We start from the raw sequence: 20,399 nt of genomic DNA on the forward strand, positions 1-20,399 counted from the left end.
ACACTGAAAGCGTTAAGATCAGTTTAGAATGTGTTTTGATTTTATTTCATTTGACCAAATCTGACTTGTTATGGTTTGACTTATAATCACTTAAAATCTATCTCTATAGTTAATAAATCTGTTTGTTTATTCTATCTGAAGCAGTGCGTTTGGTTTGAAGTGTGTCAGAGGCTCCCCTTGGGATAACAAGCCTGGTACATATTAATTTCTTTGTTAAATTGATGAATTTATATAAGCTTGCAGCGTCCAGTGGGCATAACTTGACACTGCAAGACAGAGATTCCCAGGGTTGTTTCTGGGACCGGAGATATTGGCTAGTGTCATTCACTTGCAAGTAGCTGGGAGCAGCTTACATGCCAGAGGCTGTGCATGAACAGCCCAGTAGTGGGGGATCTCACAGCAGAGCAGGGTAAGGCTGGCTCCCAGAGTCAAGGATTGGAGAGGCCTAGCAGATCACTGGTCCAGACAACACCAGAGGGGAATGTCACAGGATGACCTCTGATTTTGGGTGACTACAGGTTTGATGTCCAGTTTGAGACACTTTCAGCTTGGATTTCACTTCTGATGAGCACCCATAAGTTCAAATGAAGTCACTGGAAAATACAGGCACTCAACGTTGCTGAGAATGTGTATCCATGGCCAAGATTATGCAAAGTATCTCATGATTTTTGGTGCTCAATTTAAATCGCATCCTCCTTTTCCTCACCATAGTTATAATTATAATCAATTGTTTATTAATTATTATTATTATTATATTTTTTTAAATTGCTGCTCCATTGCCACGCAGAAGCAGAATTTTTAGCCTTGCGGATCATTTTCCCATTTGGAGAAGTCAGTCATGCAAAGTCAGGCATTTTCTTATACTGCTCCTCATCCCTTCCTCCATCATAGTGGCCTCTTGTGGTCACTTCCTCTCTTCAGTCTTAAGAATGAGCTCAGTCAAAGGAAAGGAAAAGGCACTGGACATTTGCTCCTCACATCTGACTGTAGTGGGTCTATTCTACGGACCAGCCATCTTCCCATACATGAGACCCAATTCCTACTACTCACTGGAGCAGGACAGGATGGTATCTGTGTTTTATACTATCGTCACCCCATGTTGAATTTACTTATGTACAGCCTGAAAAACAGGGATGTCTTAGGGGCTGTAAGAAAATTGTTTGGGAAATTCATCATTTTTCGTAAAATGTTGATCTGAACTTCTTAGTGTTACATTGCCCTGTTTTTCATCACAATGTGATGGATCATAACCTGGTTTCACAGAATATTTAGACTGAGCCTTCTATACTATCATAGTAGATTAAACCCAAAGTTTTACATAGTTTATATATATTCTATGCATTGGGTGAAATTCAACCCTGTGTAGAAGGCCAGCAGAAGGGCCATGTTGAGGCAATACGGTGTCCTAGGCATATTCTTCATGGTGACCCTATAGCCCCAAACCCATGTTGTCATCCCACGCCAGGCCCTCCTTTCCTAGGAAAAACCAGGACCCTATTGTGCTAGGCATGGTACAAAGACAGAACAAAAAGTTGGTCCCTGCCCTAAGGGGTTTACAATCATAGATTTATTGTCTCTTGTGTCACTAATGCTCATATTTTCCTTCATTTTTTAGATCATTTATTTTTCAGTGACATTAACGAAGGCCATAGTCCTTGCTGGTGCTGGGAACAAAACTACACTGTTATCACTGGGGTTGTGCCTTCTTATGCCAGATTTCAGTTTATCCATAGGCGTGTATGGCTCACTTTCAGCAAACAGGTGCCAACACCTTCTGCCAAGATCTATGAACATAAACATGCCACACCTTACATCTACCTGTAGCAGCTAGTTTGTTTTCCCCTGGACCTGTTTATATAATCCCATTGATACCTGTCGTGTTACACCCATAATCGCTGTTATTACAGCATAGAGTATCAAACATGATTAAGGCAGCATCTCTATTCAATACATTAATTTTATTGACTTTCACTGTGGCAGCACATGTGAGTAAGTCAGATTAAAAGAAAGGAAGTGCTAACCACCATCTATTAGTGTCTCTACAGCACCTTTTGCCCTAATATCTAGGTTCTGTACCTTGCCTTTGGGAACAGTCCCTAGGGCAGTCCCTTTTACCCTCTCTTTCATACAGGAGTGGGTTACACCTAGAACTGGTTTGGGTGGATGAGATTTACAATATTCTCTGTAAAATGTTCTCCAACATTGAGAGTCTGGAGGTTTCTTTTTTGGTGGTGGTGGGAGGGGAGGGCGACAGGTAGAGGGGGAGAAAGGGACGCATGCATGAAGGAATCAACCAGTTCTACAATTGATTGGGTTTAAAAAAAAAATGAAATCTTGGTTTAAAAAGAAACAAAACATCTGCATATTTTACCTGATTTCTTTCTGCAGTTCAAAAATTGTAATAAATAATAAATAATAATAATAATAAATAAATCAGGCCAACTTCAGTTGTTCCTTGTCCTGTCCTTCTGGCTTTTTGCTCTCAAGGTTATTCAAGTTATTATGGGGGGTATAAAAGGCCTGGGGAGGCTAAGCCTCCCCTAACCCAGGCCATGGCCCCACCCACGCTCCACCCTGAGGTCCCACCCTCGCTCCCCTTGTGCCCCAAAGCCAATGGGGTCTCAGCTTGGGCTGGCCAGCATCCAAGAGGGGCTTGGGCCATCCTGAGGGTTGGGCCAGTGCTCGGGCCATCTGGCATCCGGGGGTCAGGTTGGGCAGCATCCCAGGGATCAGGTTAGGCCAGTGTCCCAGGACTCAGTGCAGTCAGCAAGGCATGGGCTGGCCAGCTGGTGGTCTGGGGCTCAGGGTGGCTGTGGTGGTACTCAGGTCGGTTTGGCCGGGGCTCCTCCAGCCAATGGAGGGGTAGAGGGGGCTCAGGGCTCTGGCGGGCAAAAGGGGTGGGGTAGGGGAGGGGCATCGGTTGGAAGGGGCAGGGTCAGGGGGCTAGCCTCCCCGAAGGGAGGAGGTTCATGCACTGCCCATGATACAAGTAGTATATATAGTGTGTGGATGCATCCCACATAACACATAGAGATCTGCCTATGCGGCCCACAATGGTAAATAGGTTGAGAACCACTGATCTAATCTAATCCCCGGTATATCACAGGACATGAAGTTCCACCCAGTTACCCTTGTGGTTGGGGGTTGTGTTTATTACTTCAAAGCTAAAGTTTCCTGGAATGATTGCCATTTGTATTAAAATCCTGGTTAGGAACTACTGGAAGACAGGTTATAACTGCTTGGGTTCCAACCTTAGTTTATAGCTTCACACAAAGCCCATTAGGAGGGGCTGTGTCACCCTGCCCTCAATCCTTAGATGCCTCACAATGTTTTGCTGTAGTAGCTGCCAACTTGGATCACTCACAGTCAGCCTGCCAACATGCCAGTCACATCCTGGGTGTCTGTGGTCCAGCAACTCTGATCCCAGCAGCCCGTCCGCAACATACCAGACACATTCTTGCTTCCAGCAGCCTTTGTTACCACTTGCAGAGTGACCCCAACACACTCCCCATCCCAGATTTTCCCCAAAGAAGTGTATTCTGCACTGTCCAGCCCTCTCCTGGACAGTTTAGGTATATTAGGTCCGTTGCCTCTCTAAGAAAATGAACATACAGCAGTTTGCTACCTGAAATGGAGTTACCCAAACAATTCACAGCACAGGATTAGTTTTGATGAAAGAATAAAATAAGTTTATTTAAGTACAAAGAGAGAGATTTTAAGCGAGTACAAGTTGTGACGTTACACTCCATATTCTTTATGAAAATATGCTTATGATATGAATATGACATAACTGAGATAGACTTTATGCAAGATGGCTCATGTGAGATATCATTGGAAAGGTTATGATTTACTGAATGTGATTGTCCAATTTGTATGCCAGTATCATTTCTGTATCTGACGTTAGGAATATTAACTATGTCTCTGTATTTCAAATATGTTACTTTGGGTGTCACTCCCAACCAGCCCTTCAGGTACAAGAATGAAAAAGCCAGACGGGGCTGATGGGCCATTAGCAGAGACAATGGACGGTGAAAGAGCTTAGTCTTCCTGTGGATGTTGGAGGCAGCCTAGGAGCAATGGCTGCCACGGCCATGTAGAGATGTGGGCCTGAGTCACCTGGTACTGGATTCCCCTCCTCCCCTTTTGGAATGCCAGGGGTGTTCCACTAGAAGACAAAGGGTTCCTGCCTTACACAAGAGCTATATAAGGCAGGGGAGTGACATCATCATGGTTCTCCTCTGCCTCCCCACCCAAAGAGACACTGAAAAAACACCTGGAAGCAAAAACTGAACTCCGGGGAGAAGGGTTGAACCCAAGCTGGAAGGGTGCCTAGATTGTGAGTAATAATATCAGAGGTCTCAAGAGGGAGACCAGTGCAGCTGCCTTTCAAGACTTTCTGCAATCTGCCTGTAACAATATCTAGGGTGAGAACAGGGCCGGCTCTAGGATTTTTGCTGCCCAAAGCAAAAACAATTTTGGCCGCCCCCCCGTTCTTTAATTACCCCCCCCGGCCCCGCCTCAACTCCTCCCCTTCCCCAAATCCCCAGCCCTGCCTCCTCCCCACAGGCTCTCAAGTCTGGGAGGGAGGGGGAGCAGCGGCGCGCAAAACAGCTGTTTCGCGCGCCACGGCCGCTCGGGATCTCCCCCTCCCTCCCAGGTTTGAGAGCCTGGGAGGGAGGGGGAGACTCCGAGTGGCTGCGGCGCAGGCGCCGCTTCTCCCCCTCCCTCCCAGGCTCTCAAGCCTGGGACGGAGGGGGAGCAGCGGCGCGCGAAACGGCCACTCAGGATCTCCCCCTCCCTCCCAGGTTTGAGAACCTGGGAGGAAGGGCGAATAGTGGCACGCGAATCAGCTGTTTCGCGCGCCGTGGCAGCAGCAGCGGAGGTGAGCTAGGGCGGCCGGGGCACATTTTTAGGGGTGGCACTCTGGCGCCGGCCATGCCGCCCCTAAAAATGTGCCCCCCAAGCACCAGCTTGTTTTGCTGGTGCCTAGAGCCGGCCCTGGGTGAGAAACACTATTTGTAACCAATTTCTTTAGTGAAGACTCTTCGTTAGCTTAGTTTGCGTGTTTAGTAATCTACTTTGTTCTGTCTGTTCTCTCTTATGTTAACTTAAAATCCATCTTTGGTAGTCAATAAACTTATTTCTTATTTATAATAAAACCCAGTTTATGCAATTTCTAACTGGGGGGGGCAAGAAGTGTGCACATCTCTCTTCACATTGAGGAAGAGGGCAGCTTTTTATGAGCTTGCACTGTGCAGATTTTTCTATACAGCGCAAGACAGTATATTTTGGGTTTATTTCCAAAAAAGGGGTGTGCAGGTGAGTGCTGGGGGAGTCCTCTCACACAGAGCTAACTTCAGTCTGTGTCTGCAGCGGGGTGTGGCCCTACCTCTGTGTGTGTGCTGCAAGGCCCTACCTGTGTGTGTGTGCTGTGTGTTCGTGTCCCAAAATGCGCTCCTCCTCATCTGGCTGGAGAAAGAGGAGAGAGAAACACTGGAGAGAGAGAAGGAGAACTTGACCCAGCTTTGCCACCAAGAGGCTACCCTGACCAAAATGATAACAGAGTTGGTGAAGAAGTACAAGCAGCAGGAACCATAATTGCTGAAGGGGGAAGAGGGGGAATGGGAGGGAGACATTCAAAGCTGGCAGCTGAAGCAAGACACATTCAGACTTTTTAAAAGGCACAATATTTTAACAGTGAGAGAATTAACCACTGGAATAACTCACCTAAGGATGTGGTAGATTGTACATCACTGAGAGTCTTTCAATCAAGACTGGATAGCTCTTCCTAAAAGATCTTCTTTAATTCGGCCATAAGTTATGGGCTAGAGACTGGGTATAACTGCCTGAAATTGTCTAGCCTGGGCTATGCAGGAGGTCAGACAAGATGATTAAAATGGTCCCTTCTGGCCTTATAATCTATGAAGAATCATTGAGGAAAGAAAAAGCTGCTGTCTCTGTGTCTTTATCTAACCCACTGATTTAACACATAGAATCATAGGACTGGAAAGGATCTCGAGAGGTCATCTAGCCCAGTCCCCTGAACTCATGGCAGGACTAAGTATTATCTAGACCATCCTGACCATCCACCATCTAATGGATTGACCCAAAAGAGGATAACAGCCTACAGCTGCTTCAGGAGAATGGAGTTACTCCTTCAGCTCAACACATAGAGTTCTGTGTGGTTGGCTCTAAGGCTCCATGCTAGGTTGGGAGTGTCATTGGGTGATCCCAGATAGTGCCTCACTAGACACCAGTGGGGTGTTATGGGTATGAAAACCTAGGTAACTAGGAGACCCTCTTTTGTTAAAGGTGAGCTGCCAAGGAGACAGTGGAGGAGAGGTAGAGTGTGGTTGTGCCCATTTGTTTTTCTTCTTTATGGTGGTGAAAAGAGGCCTGAGAGATGTTGTTTTAAATACAGTTAATTTTCTTTACATCCTGGGTTATTTATATCTCTTCTCCCAGATGCTCCCTATCAGAAGCAATCAATCAAAATTCTAAAGAGAGGGGAACGTACAGGCCACCAGAGAAGGAAGCACGAGGATCCACTTTCAAATGGAAACTGAGCCCAGTAAATCCAGAGATCAAAAGTTCATTAGAGGTAAGGAATGGCCTACTGTGGTTACTGGGTGTCATTGTTTTAAGGGCAACCTTCAAAGAGAGGGGGAAAGCGGGTGTTTGAGTGTGTGTGTGGATGGTGCTTTCCACATAGTGGGCCCTACTGTTCTATTGTTCCTCTATTTAGTAGTAGTAGTAGAAAAGAAGGTTTGAAAGGGTCTTTTACATTTAAATATTCAGGCTTGTCCACTCTGTTTTTTCTATAGGTGACTGGAGAACTGCTAACAGAAATATTGTGCAAGTGACATATGGGGAGGCTATTTCTCCTCACATCATTTAAAATTATTTGTGCTTTTTTTAACCTTGTTTTATTGCTTTGCAACTCCGTTCAACTCAAACACCTGACGAGCAGTTGAGAGAAAAACTTTCACTGTTGAATATTTGTCACCCCTGCTTCTTTAATTAATGTTCCCCATTCACACCTGGGAGCCAGCAAAAATTTCTCACTTTGATCATCCTAATTTTTGTTTGTTTTTTAAAACCAGACTTTTTGGGGGAAAGGCAAAAAGTTTCCATTGTAAAGAAGCACCAAAAATACAAATAAAAATGGCAAAAGATTATTTTCCTTTGCTTTCAAAGACGCTTTGAAGAATGTTCTAACTCAGGTGAATTTTTGGCTACAAATGTATAGAAATCACAGGCTGAAATTTCCAAAGCTGATTAAGGCAAGCAACAGTACTGAGGAAAGCAGGTAAGCACATGCTCAACTAATCATTGGAGTCAGTGGGACTTAAAAATACCCAACTCTTTTAGAGCCCTTAACAGATATAGATCTCAAAGCACTTCACAAAGATGGAACACTATCATTACCCCCATTTTATAGGTGGGGAAACTATAAAATGGGGGTAATGAAACTATAAAAAGGGGAAGTGGCTTGCCCAAAGTCATCATGTAGCTCAGGTGCAGAGCTCGGAATAGAATCCAGAATTCCTGACTCCCACTCCTGTGCTTGGCCCACTAGATCACATTGCCAGGAGCTGGGAATGGGCGACAGGGGATGGATCACTCAGTGATTGCCTGTTCTGTGCATTCCCTCTGGAGCACCTGGCATTGGCCACTGTCGGAAGACAGGATACTGGGCTAGATGGACCTATGGTCTGACCCAGTGTGGCCATTCTTATGTTATGTTCTTATTGCCTCTCAAGCACTTGTTTTAGAGCTTTCCTGAACATAGATGATATTGAAAATACTACATGATGCTGAGTTTGGATGAGATGGGCCCCCAGTGCAGAGGGCCAATACACGGCCTAGGCAACCACTTAAGTCCCACATAAACTCTAGTTTGAGATCTTGAGTGGTACAAAATTAACAAATTAATGTTGTTATTAATTTGATTTGTATTTATTATTAGGTTTTTAGGCCATTAAGCCCCTATGTGTGCAGATCATTCTATACTTTCACCCTGTTTTATTGGTGCTTTGAAACAAATATTGGTAATGCATTTGCACGTTGCACTGCTTTTAATATGTCTAATGGACTCATATGCTTAGGTCAGAGAAGGTGACAGGGAAAGAAGGAGATGTCTTTGCTATTAAGGATGAAAATACCCAGTCCGGTTTCCTCCTGGTACATCTTGTTCCGAAGAAAATGGAGAAGAAATCCAGGAATGTTTACCCAGTTATCAACAATGTAAAGGGGTAGAATGGAGGAGGGAAGAAGGAGGGAAAGAGAAAGGAATAAGAAAAAGAAAGAAAGGAAGAAATTAGAGAGAGAGAGAGAGAGAGAGAGAGAGAGAGAGAGAGAGAGGAAATGAACGACTCAGTGAATGATTAGACAAATGTAATATAATCTCCCATTATAATTCAACAGAGTAATTTTCAGAAAAGTTATGAGCAACCATAAACCTGTCATTAAAACAAAAAAACCCTGACCTAACCTTAAATGTAGTAGCAGTTAATGAAGCTAGTTTGCATCACAACTAATATCCCTGTTAAAATACAGATAGCTACAGATAGTTAGAATGCAAGACACAGAGAGAGATTCTCTGCAAGCAGATTTCAGTGTGCAAATGGCTGTAGATTAAAAAAAAACAACCAAAAAAAAAAAAATAAATCCCAACTGATGCAATAGTCTCCAGGGATTTCAGCATTTAGAAAACAGTGACACAAAAAGGCCACAAGATGGCACTCGAGGGTCATGAACAAGCAAGGGGAGGCTGTGTTATGACTTACTGTGAGCTGTTCCCATGTTGTGCATATGTTTTGAAATGCAATCAGCAGTGGGAAGGGGATGGTAGGTAATGTTGCAGACCAGAGGGGAGAACACTGCCAGGAATGAGTGGCTGGTGCATTCACACACATCATCATCATCATTGGACCGTGGGGAGCTGAGAACACACGGGCCTGCGAGTCCACAACAACTTGGGAACAGTGAAGTGATGGCCTATCACCATCTCCTTAAGAAGGACATTGTAAACCTGTACAAAAAGAGAGGGTTACACATTGGAAAGTTCAGGAAAGCACAGTTAATCATGCAGCTGGAGCAGTAGCCAGGCATCCCCAAGACTTCTCTCCCCAACCAGACGGGGGTCTTCACAATCAGGTTTCCCATCAAGGGATCAGACACAGATGGGACTGGAGCAGAGTCTGAGAAAGCTGGAGGACAGTGAGAAGGAGTGAGAGGACTGTGAGAGACGGCGAGAGCACAAGAAAGAGCTGCAGGAGAAGCAGCAGCAGCATGAACTGGCGATGGTGGAGCGGAGAGGCATAGGGGACTTCCCAGAGGTGAGGGGAGATAGACCCCGGGGTGCCAGTTCCGCAGGGAACCTTCATACTAAATGGCTGCCACTGGTTAAGGAGGTGGGGGATGTGGATGCCCACCTCACTGCCTTTGAGCAGGCTGGTGATTTGAACCAGGGGGACCCTGCGGAAAAGCCCCGTTATCTAGCTCCCATGCTGGATCCAAAGGCCATAGACGCCGTCAGCCAAATGGGTGGGATGGTGGACAGGCTTCCACTCCTGGCCCCAGCCTATATGTCTGAGTGGACTTTCCTGGGCTCACACCCCTTGGACTCCCAGTGGGAGCAGAAGGTGACGGTCAATGGCGAGACATTCCTGGTGTGGTCAGATCCTGGGACAGAGAGAACTGTTGTCAGGCCCCGGGTGGTGCAGCTTCACCAGATGCTGCAGGGCTGTGTGACCTGGGTGAAGGTCCCAGGGATGAAGCCCCTCACCCTGCTTATGGCTCAGATCCTTGTACAGACACATGAGGGGTTGGGCTGGCTGGTAGTTGGGGTTCTCCAAAATATCAGTGTGACAGGTTGGATCACAGAAACCCCCTTGGGAGCTGCCACCTGATGTGCCAAGACTACTTCTATCCCTGCTTTCCCTGACAGCTCAGGACTCCAGCACCCTGTCTTGCTGAGCCAGACACTCCCGTCTGCTCCAACACAGACCGAGGGTCTGAATTACTTGCCCCAAAGCTGCAGGTTTACCTGAAAACAGCTAACAGAAGTGTGCTTGTCTTTAACACTCAGATGCCCAACTCCCAATGGGGTCTAAACCCAAATAAATCTGTTTTACCCTGTATAAAACTTATGCAGGGTAAACTCATAAGTTGTTTGCCCTCTATAACACTGATAGAGAGATATGCATAGTTGTTTGCTCCCCCAGGTATTAATACGTACTCTGAGTTAATTAATAAGTAAAAAGTGATTTTATTAAATACAGAAAGTAGAATTTAAGTGGTTCCAAGTAGTAACAGACAGAACAAAGTAAGTCACCAAGCAAAATACAATAAAATGCGCAAATCTATGTTTAATCAAACTGAATACAGATAAGATCCTCACCAGTTCCAGAATGCTCCCTTTTACAGACTAATCTCCTTTTAGCCTGGGTCCAGCAATCACTCACACCCCCTGTAGTTACTGTCCTTTGTTCCAATTTCTTTCAAGTATCCTGGGGGGTGGAGAGGCTCCCTCTTTAGCCAGCTGAAGACAAAATGGAGGGTGTCTTCCACGGGTTTAAATAGACTTTCTCTTGTGGGTGGAGACCCCCTCCTCCTTCCTATGCAAAATCCAGCTCCAAGATGGAGTTTAGGAGTCACCTGGGCAAGTCACATGTCCATGCACAACTCACAGTTTTTACAGGTAGCATCCATTGTTTACATGCTACCTTGAACATCTTCAAGAAGACTTCTTAGGTGGATTGGAGCATTCCAAGATCCATTGTCCTTTAAGCGTTTCTTGATTAGGTACTTAATTTCAACATTCCTTTCTCCAGGAACTGACCAAATGCTCTACTAAGATTATTTAGAAACCAAGCCAGTACACAGCCAACATTCATAACATTCATACTTTCGAATAATGATACATGCATACAAATAGGATTAATACATTCAGTAGATCATAACCTTTGAGATATGTTACATGGCATATGTAGCATAAAACACATTCTAAGCATATTTCCATAAAGCCTTAGGGGAGGTACCATCACAATCAGTTGTGATGTCCTGTTGGGGCATGACTGTGTCTCTTTGGGACAGGATCCAGGCCCTGCTCTGTAACAGCCAAGGATTTGAATTTGAATCCAGGGAACCAATTGGCTGAGACTGAAATTGTCAATGAAAATGAAAATGACCTGTCTGGCACGGGGGAGGAGCTGCTAAGTTCCGGATACCTGCCAGCCTGTAACCAGACCCCTGGGACTGAGTGGGACAGAGAGATACACCCCAACCCCTGCACACCAGAGAGGGGGCTCACACACTGGCTCTGATGCTGTGACCAAAGCAGTGAGCTTACCTGGGACAGCAAGGGCAGCGCTGAGCATGGTGGGAGCCAAGACCCCAGCTGAGTGAGGGGGTCACAGGCAGGGCAGGATGGCTGCCAACTAGGTTTGCCTTGCCCAGACCTGCTTCTGGGAAGTGATTCCATGGCAGGGAGAGAGCTACCAGGGACAGGGCTCAGGTTGTGATCCAAGGCCCAGGCAGCAAGAGGGAACAGGTTCCACTTCCTTCCCCAGCAGCTGAATTCCAGACCAAGCTGCAGAAGGATCCCTCCTTGGAGAAGCTGTGGGAACTTGCTGGCCACAGTACTGCAAACCCCCTTGGGGAAGATTGCAGGGAAAGATTCCTGTGGGAGAAGGGATTCTTGTACCGGGAATGGGCTCCCCCAGGGGAAGTAGAACTGTGGGGAATCAGGAGGCAGCTGGTGGCACCCCAGAAGTATCACCGCGGGCTACTGTACCTGGCCCACAATGTCCCTCTCTCAGGATACCAGGGAATCCAGTGCCTCAGGCAGTGGCTGCTGCAGAACTTTTACTGGCCTGGAGTCTGTGACACAGTCCAACAGTACTGCAGGTCCTGTGACCCCTGCCAGAGGATGGGAAAGGCCCGGGATATGGGTGAAACTCCCTTGAGACCCCTGCCCATCATAGATAAACCATTCCAGAAGGTGACTATGGACATAGTGGGGCCCCTCGGCAAGGCGGCCTGGTCGGGGAAGAAATACATCCTGGTGGTGATGGATTTTCCCACTTGCTACCCAGAGACGGTGGCTCCATCCTCCACCGAGGTAGATACCATGGCAGATGCACTGCTGACCGTCTTCAGGAGAGTGGGGGTGCCCAGCGAGGTCCTTACAGACAAGGGGTCCAATTTCATGTCAGCCCTGCTCCAGGCTTGTGGGAGAAATGTGGGGTCTGGCCCACCTGGGCCTCTGCATATGACCCTCAGTACAACAGGCTGGTGGAGAGATTTTTTGGGACCCTGAGGATGATGCTGAGGACTTTTATGAATCAGCATCTGCAGGACTGGGACAAGTACCTGCCAAACCTGCGGTACAGGGAAGTGGCCCAGGAATCCACAGTGTTCTTCCCTTTCAAGCTGCTGTATGGGAGGAGAGTGAGGGGACCCCTGGACCTGGTAAGGGACGATTGGGAGGAGAAGGGGGAAGACCCTCTGGTGGATCTCTTCCCTGAGATGGGAGCCAATCCTCCCATCAGGTGTCCCCCGTTCAGAGTCACTGGGAAAACAGTGCAGAACCTGGAGAGAGAGGTCAAAGACATGCTGGCTTTAGAGGTGATCCAGCTGTTCAACAGCCCATGGGCCTCACTCGAGGAGCTGGTCCCCAAGAAAGATGGGTCGATCCGATTCTGTGTGGACTATTGGAAGCTTAATGCCATCACCGTGTCTGATGCCTACCCCGATTCTGCGTGAACTATTGGAAGCTTAATGCCATCACCGTGCCTGATGCCTGCCCCATGCCTAGGCCTGGTGAGATTCTAGACAAGTTCGGGGCACTCATTACCTCTCTGCTATGGATCTCACCAAAGGCGACTGGCAGGTGCCTTTGCACGCAGATGCCAGGTTGAAATCTGCCTTTACCACTCCTTTGGGGCTCTTTGAGTTCCTGGTCCTGCTTTTCGACCTCAAGGGGGTGTTGGCCACCTCCCAGTGCCGGGTAGATCATTTACTGAGGGGGATGCAGAACTTGGCCTGGCATACATTGATGATATCTGTGTCTTTAGCCAGACCTGAGAGGAACACACGTCCCAGGTGAAGAGGGTTCTGGGCTGCTTCAAGGAGGCAGGACTGAAGGTAAAAGCTGGAAAATGTAAGGTGGGGATGGCAGAGGTGTCGTACCTGGGCCACAAGGTGGGGGAGTGGCTGCTGAAGCCCAGAGCCGGCCAAGATGGAGACGATCAGAAATTTGCCCATTCCCCAGACCAAGAAACAGGTCCGGGCCTTAATTGGGATGGCAGGGTACTCCCAGAGGTTTGTACCCCACTTTAGCTCACTGAGCTATGTAAGAAGGGTAAGCCAGATGAGGTGGTCTGGACCCCGAGCAGCGCCAGAAGGCTCTCTGTGCGCTGAAGGAGGCTCTAATCCAGGGCCCAGTAAATCTGGTAAACACAAACTTTGCCAAGCCCTTTACAGTGTTGACGGATGCCTCAGACGCAGGGCTGGGCACGGTGCTGATGCAAGCCAATGCTAAAGGGGAGAGACACCCCATCAGGTACCTGAGCAAGAAGCTGTTGCCCCGGGAGCAGAACTATGTGGCCATAGAGAAGAAATGCCTGGTCATGGTGAAGGCCCTTAAAAAGCTGCAGTCGTATCCATTTGGGTGGTGCTTTACCGTGTATACTAACCACTCTCCCCCGACATGGCTGCATCAAATGAAAGGGGCTAATGCCAAGCTGCTGTTGACAGAGACACCTGGTCAGAGGGTGGCCAAGGTCAAGAAGGAGGCTCTTAATCACGAGAGCCCGAATCACAACCCTCCAAACTGGAGTGCTGGGAGAAGACCCAATCTCAGTTTGAACCCCAGAGGTTTTGAAGTGGCAAAAGGGCATGGTCCATATAAACCTTCCCACACGCAGCCTGTGCGTGCCATCAAGCACACCAGACCTAAGAGACAGCATGAAACTGGAAGGGCCTGGTGTAACTCCCATCAAGGAATGGGAGCAATGCTTGAGCATCCATGGGAATGTTGCATCCGAAGAAGTGAGGTTTTTACTCACGAAAGCTTATGCCCAAATAAATCTGTTAGTCTTTAAGGTGCCACCAGACTCTTTGTTGTTCATGGGAATGTTGGTGGGTTCAAATTTCTCCAGGTCACCAGCTAAAGTGACCCTACTCAGTTCGGTCTCAAAGGGGGGAGAGATTTGACAAAGAGGGAATGTTCTTAATGTTTTCTCTGAATACTGTGTGGGTGCCTCAGTTTCCACTATTCATTTCTTAAGTTTCTAGGTGGTGGGATAAGGGTGTCTGATTGTTGCAGAGCCCTAGGCAGGTGTGAGGCTGTCTGCACAGAGAATGGCCAACACCCTGTCTCCTGGCAACTGATGGTCTGGGCCCCTCCCCTGCAAGGTGCCAACTGAAGGTGTTAGAGAACAAAGAGATCAAGTGGCCTCCTGGCCAGGGAAAGAGACAAAGACCAGAGGAGGGGCTGGAGGGGGTTTCAGTTTGGAGCTGGCTGGAGAGATGGGAGGAGGCCCAGAACCTGGGTCTGGGCTTCCCTCCCCCAAAGATGGACCTGACTGAGGAATCCTGTTTTCTGTACCTACAAGCTCTGTTTTAGACTGTGTTCCTGTTGTCTAATAAACCTTCTGTTTTACTGGCTGGCTGAGAGTCACGGTGAATCGCAGGAAGTGGGGGTTGGATTCTCCCACACTCAGTGACAATTGGGACTTTGGGTAAGGCCCTCAGAACAAAGCTTTCCCACCAAAATTAGAGTGATAATAGACAGGAGACAATATCTGTATCTGTCTATCAAATGAACATGGCTGTAGTGATTCCAGAGTTAAGAAAGATGACAAAGGCCCCAGTCCAGATCAGGACCCCCTTATGCTAGGCACTTTACAAGAACATAGAAAGAGCCAGTCCATGCTCCGAACACATCACAGACTCATTCTCTGTTAACCTCTCTAGGGTTTTAGTTTAATTTCTCTAGAATCTTATTTGCTATCTAGTTTCAAACAAAAAAAATCTATTGGTTTCATTCCTGTATTTCCCCATCCCCAAAAGACTTAATCATCCTTATTTAAGAAGGGAAATACAGGTGATTTTAAAAAAAAGAACGAGGAGTACTTGTGGCACCTTAGAGACTAACAAATTTATTTGAGCATAAGCTTTTGTGGGATAAAGCCCACTTCATCAGATGCATGCAGTGGAAAATACAGTAGGAAGAAATATATACACAGAGAACATGAATGGGTGTTGCCATACCAACTCTAATGAGTAATCAATTAAGGTGGGCTATTATCAGCAGGAGAAAAAAAAACTTTTGTAGTGATAATCAGGATGGCCCATTTCAAACAATTGGCAAGAAGGTGTGAGTAACAGTAGGGAGGGAAATTAGCATGAGGAAATAGTTATTAGTTTGTGTAATGACTCATCAACTCCCAGTCTTTATTCAAGCCTAGTTTAATGGTGTCCAGTTTGCAAATTAATTCCAGTTCTGCAGTTTCTCGTTGGAGTCTGTTTTTGAAGTTTTTTTGTTGGAGTATTGCGACTTTGAGGTCTGTAATTGAGTGTCCAGGGAGGCTGAAGTGTTCTCCGACTGGTTTTTGAATGTTATAATTCTTGACACCTGATTTGGGTCCATTTATTCTTTTATGTAGAGACTGTCTGGTTTGGCCAGAGGGGCATTGCTGGCACATGATGGCATATATCACATTGGTAGATGTGCAGGTGAACGAGCCTCTGATAGTGTGGCTGATGTGATTAGGTCCTATGATGGTGTCCCCTGAATAGATAAAATCAGACGTTTTTTCATGTTCTCTGTATATATATATCTATATATATCTCATCCTACTGTATTTTCAACTCTATGCATCTGATGAAGTGGGCTTTAGCCCACGAAAGCTTATGCTCAAATAAATTTGTTAGTCTCTCAGGTGCCACAAGTACTCCTCGTTCTTTTTGCTGATACAGACTAACACGGCTACCACTCTGAAACAGGTCATTTAGTCCCCTTCCCCAGCCCTAATCATTGAGGATGATTTTCCTCTCATACTGACTTCTAGATGGTAAGTTCTTTGGGGGCAAGAACTATTTGTTTTGTGGGAGACAAGGTGGGGGAGGTGATCTCTTTCATTGGACCAACCTCTGTAGGTTGGGTGCTTTTGCGCTTACACAATCTGAAGAAGAGCTCTGTATAAGCTCCAAAGCTTGTCTCTCTCACTACTACAAGTTGGTCCAATAAAAGATATTACTTCACCCACCTTGTTCTCTAATATTCTGGGACCAACACGGCCACAGCAACACTATTTGTTCTGTGTTTACCATACCTAGCACTGGTCGTGAGTTGGGCTACTAGACCTATGATAATGACTAGTACTATTACTACTACTACAAATACTAAATGGAAAGCCTAATAATTTAGCCCGGTGTAAATGAGATCATAATCTGTCCCAAAGGCCATTTTTTTAAAAATGTATTTCTTAGCCACCTTTTCTTTTGCAACATTGTAATCTAAAGAACAGGAGTACTTGTGGCACCTTAGAGACTAACAAATTTATTAGAGCATAAGCTTTCGTGGACTACAGCCCACTTCTTCGGATGCACTTCTTCGATATGTACAAGTACTCCTGTTCTTCTTTTTGCGGATACAGACTAACACGGCTGTTACTCTGAAACCTGTCAATTGTAATCTAAATATATATGTAAACAATTTTCCAGGATATCACTGTGGCAAGATAACTTTGTCTTATCTGTTGTAACTTGATTGAGCCCATTTTATAAGTTCAAACAACTCTTGAGATTGCATAAAAAAGAATATTTTGTAAGATCTTAAAAAATAAATGTTATTACTTTAAGACACAAGTAAAATTACCTCTGCAAAAAGGTAGTGATATGTTTGTTTCTGCCTGGTTTTGAACCAGGGACCTTTTGCATGTTAGGCAAATGTGATAACCACTACACTACAGAAACCCACCTGTTTTTCATTTACACCCCCTCTGTGGTTTAACCTTTTGTTAATGGACTAGGTTAAGCTTAACATTTGTGTGTGTATTGCCCCCTTCTGGATGAAGTTAATCCTTGCATCTGTTAGCATGTGAAATCCTGTGGCCCTCTCTTTTTTTGAGTTTTGATTGTATTCTTTCTTCAGGTGTAGTTTGTGTGAGCATGATTCTGAGAGTGCATGACTTCAGGTGCATTTCCAGGGAGACAGATGAGACTATGTGAGATGAGGTGTTGACACTCTGGAGATTTAGCTGCCTGCTCTTTGCTTCTGTATTTTCCTGGGTATCTGTTCTGGAGTGGGTGTGTTTGTGTGGGTAGGGTATTTTGCATATTTAGGACTCTTTGGGTGTATGTTTTGTATTTTGGGGTGTTTTCTGAACACTCACAGATGATTGGGATATTATATTTTGCTCCCACTGTGACATTGAGGTTTCTTTGATTAATTCCCTGATCAGCGATTGCCTCATAATAGGAATAGGTTTGGGATCTCCTCATGCCCATGGTATCATATTTAATTCCAGCATTTCTTACACTAGTTTTTTCTGCCACAGGGAGTTTATGTCCCTGAAATCTCCTTGCATACCCCCCACCCCACCCTACTCTATCCCTGTGCTCCTTGGAGCACCATAACCTCTCACCCCTAAAGGGCACTTCACTAAACTCATTGATGTGTTCCCTCAGCACCTTCCCTGGTGTTCCATGCAGCACCCCGTCACCCTCCTTCCCTGTGATCTCTGCACCTCAAAATCTAGGCCCAGCTCTAGTGCCCCCCTGTAGGCTCCCAGCAGCACAACAACTTGCTACGAGCTTCTTAACGGCCTGCACCTTCTGTACAATGCTTCTCCTTAAATCGTGTGTCCACCCAAACTGCTCCCTTATGTCTGCAGCACCAATGAATGACTCACAAATCAGCCTTCAGAACTTAGTGTCTTCTGCCTTGATACACCCCCCTTGTCCACCAGAGCCCACAGAACCCCCTCAATCCTGCTATTGTGCCACAAAACCCCATTCTCTCCAATCCTCTGCTCTCCCCTTCCAGCATCCCCACTCCTATACCCTACCTAGACCCCCTAATCCTCTGCACCCTGGGAAACCCCCTGACACCTTATTGCCTCTTCTCCCTGATGTGATCCAGCCCCCACTTCTGTTCACCCTGCATAGGCCCCATCTGCTATACTGTGATGATTAGGGCCCTACCAAATTCACGGCCCATTTCGGTCAATCTCATGGTCATGGAATTTTTAAAATTGTAAGTTTCATTATTTCAGCTTTTTAAATCTGAAATTTCACAGTGTTGTAATTGTAGGGATCCTGACTCAAAAAGGAGTTGGGGGGGGTCACAAGATTATTGGGGGGGGGGTTGCAGTGCTGCTACCTTTACTTCTATGCTGGTGGTGGTGGTGATGCTGCCGTCACAGCTGGGTGGCTGGAGAGTGGCAGCTGCTGGCCAAGAGCCCAGCTCTGAAGGCAGAGCCACTGCCAGCAGCAGTGCAGAAGTAAGAATGTCATGGTATGGGATTGCCACCCTTACTTCTGTGCTGCTGTCTTCAGAGCTGGGCCTTTGGTCAGAAGCCAACACTCTCTGACTGCCCAGCTCTGAAGGCAGCAACGCAGAAGTAAAGGCAGCACTCTACACTGCTGCTGGGGGGGTGCTGCCTCCAGAGCTGGGTGCACAGCTCTCTGGCCACCCAGTTCTGAAAGCAGTGCAGAGGTAAGGATAGCAATACCGCGACACCCCTACAATGACCTTGCAACCCACCCTACAACACCCTTTTGGGTCAGGTCCCACAACTTGAGAAACACTGGTCTCACCCGTGGAATCTATACAGTATAGGGTAAAAGCACACAAAACCAGATTACATGGTCCATGACACATTTTTCATGGCCATGAATTTGGCAGGGCCCTACCGATGATGCAGCATCCCTGTGTCCACCCACTTCCTCCAGAACCCCAGAACTCTCCACTTCATCTCTCCCCCTGGCCTTTTTCTACAGCCTGCTTGCATAATTCCGCCATAGTATTCAACATAAAAACAGAAGAACTGCCATACTGGGTCAGATCAATGGCCCATCTAGCCCAGTATCCTGTCTCCTGACAAAAAGAACGAGGAGTACTTGTGGCACCTTAGAGTCAAACAAATTTATTTGAGCATAAGCTTTCATGGGCTATAGCCCACTTCATCGGCTGCATAGAATGGAACATATAGTGAGGAGATATATGGCCAATGGCAGGTGCTCCATAGGGAATGAACAGAGCAGGTAATCATCCAGTGTGTCAAGTATCAGAGGGGTAGCCGTGTTAGTCTGAATCTGTAAAAAGCAACAGAGGGTCCTGTGGCACCTTTGAGACTAACAGAAGTATTGGGAGCATAAGCTTTCGTGGGTAAGAACCTCACTTCTTACCCACGAAAGCTTATGCTCCCAATACTTCTGTTAGTCTCAAAGGTGCCACAGGATCCTCTGTTGCTTCATCCAGTGTGCTTCCTCTTAAGTTTTGTAAGGTGCTGTTCCAAAGCCTCCCCATCCACTGCAATGGGTTGTGGCTGAGGTACCTCTCTCGCAGCTGCTCTTTCCCTGTTCTAACCCTCTGTCCCCCATCTGTGCATTTTATGGTGGGGGAGACACCCCCCGCCCCCCGCCCCAATCCCACAGGTTCTGAAACAAAAAGGAATGGCCAGGTCACACCAGCAGGCACCTGGCTTCTATAAGAAGAGCCACACTGGGTCAGACCAAAGGTCCATCTAGCCCAGTATCCTGTCCTCTGACAGTGGCCAATGCCAGGTGCTTCAGAGGGAATGAACAGAACAGACCGTCATGTCGCCTCTGTCTATTTTACAATCCCCTGCTCCCCTTTTTGGCAGTGGGAGTAGCAGATGACTAGCAAGCTGTGGCAAAGGGCCAGCAACTGAGCGAAACAGGATCTTGCAAGGCACCAGGAAACTCAACCAGGAGAACAAACAGCTGCTCCGTTCTCGGACAGGGCTTGAAACCCCAGTCACTTTTAGCTGTGTGCAGGCTGGGATCATTTCACTTTTTTAAAGCCCCAAATCAAGGCTCATGTAACTTGCACTGAACAGACACACTGCTCCTGTATTGTCACTATCAGCCCACTAGGTTTTATGGTAATAGGGATTGTCGAAAGCTGAGCTGATCAGTTAGAAAATAGCAAAAGAGAAAATGTTGGAAAGAACGGGATTTTTTTTTTTTTTTTAAAGGAAAAGAGGGCTCGTCCGGGATTTGAACCCGGGACCTCTCGCACCCAAAGCGAGAATCATACCCCTAGACCAACGAGCCAGCTGTTTAGAAAGCCTAGCTGAACGGCTCTTATCTCTTACTACTATTGTAGTTTTTGTTGATCTTAACTTGTAAGAGTGATA

The 20,399-nt window shown here is 46.6% G+C and overlaps 2 non-coding genes across 2 annotated transcripts; both read right to left on the bottom strand.

The window, feature by feature from the left end:
• Positions 1-16,916: 16,916 nt before the first annotated feature.
• TRNAV-AAC (transfer RNA valine (anticodon AAC)) lies at positions 16,917-16,989 on the bottom strand. Its single transcript has one exon. It is a non-coding gene; the product is annotated as a tRNA-Val (tRNA).
• Positions 16,990-20,244: 3,255 nt separating this feature from the next.
• On the bottom strand, positions 20,245-20,316 carry TRNAP-UGG (transfer RNA proline (anticodon UGG)). Its single transcript has one exon. It is a non-coding gene; the product is annotated as a tRNA-Pro (tRNA).
• Between the last annotated feature and the right edge of the window lie 83 nt (positions 20,317-20,399).

The sequence above is a fragment of the Malaclemys terrapin genome, chromosome 13 (assembly GCF_027887155.1).
Source record: "Malaclemys terrapin pileata isolate rMalTer1 chromosome 13, rMalTer1.hap1, whole genome shotgun sequence".
NCBI lineage: Eukaryota > Metazoa > Chordata > Testudines > Emydidae > Malaclemys > Malaclemys terrapin.